The 947-nt window shown below is 41.1% G+C and overlaps 1 protein-coding gene across 1 annotated transcript in view; it reads right to left on the bottom strand.

The window, feature by feature from the left end:
* LOC137259203 (superkiller complex protein 8-like) overlaps window positions 1-947 on the bottom strand; it is a 440,560-nt gene that overhangs the window by 210,516 nt on the left and 229,097 nt on the right. The window lies entirely within an intron of this gene.

Here is a 947-nt window from a genome sequence, read left to right as displayed (position 1 = left end):
CTTGGGATAACCGTATAAACGTAAAAAACGTTCGGCTAACTCCAAACATGCAAACTCATTCTGACCCGAAAGCTCATAGTGCAAGTGTTACAATGTATAAATGTAAGACTAAATACAATCTACTGCCTTAATGACCGCCAAATATTAAACAAAGATCATTCCGAAAGCACACAGTGCAGAAATTACAATGAATACCGTGATCAAATTGGCTTCAATGTTTTAGTTATGTCTGATTCCTTGTTCCAATATGTTTCTTGGTATTTGTCCTAAGGAAGATAGGATGGTGGGACTAGCCGACAGGGCGCTCCTTTCACGAGGCAACCTTTATTAAGATTAACCTTAATTCTCATTCTTTAACATTGCACTAAGGTAACCATAGTGACTTACGATCACCTTAGCGCTTTCTGAAAGGATTCCCTGGATGACACATTATCGTCGTAAACCAGCTGCGAAGACAGATACACATGCCGTTGATCACTGGATTGTCTTGTCCGGATTCGATTATCTACAGATCTTCAGTTGTCAATGCCTTTCGTAAGAGGGGACTAAGGGGATCGGGTGGTCAGGCTCGCTCACTTGGTTGACACATGTCATCGTATCGATGTTCATGAACACTTGTTTAATTTTTTACATCGGTTTTACTTTTAATGTACCTCATACAGGCAACTAAAGACTGAAGACAGAGTAGATTCCATTTAGGTAGAATTACAATATTCCCACACATGCTGCTTACGTCCCTCTGTTATGCTCCACGTGAAACTAGAAAGGTAATTCCGGCATATTTAATTTGATCTCTGCATGGGCACAACATACCGGAGTATGTGTGTACAGTGAAAACGTGTTACGTTTGACAAGGCATGCTCTGCACTGGCTATAGTCTAGCAAGAGATGTTCATCGATCAGTCGCAAGTTTGCATCGGAAAATTAACGCCTAACCCTGTGGCGAT

Source organism: Haliotis asinina, chromosome 13, assembly GCF_037392515.1.
Source record: "Haliotis asinina isolate JCU_RB_2024 chromosome 13, JCU_Hal_asi_v2, whole genome shotgun sequence".
Lineage (NCBI taxonomy): Eukaryota > Metazoa > Mollusca > Gastropoda > Lepetellida > Haliotidae > Haliotis > Haliotis asinina.
This window is presented reverse-complemented; position numbering and strand designations above follow the sequence as displayed.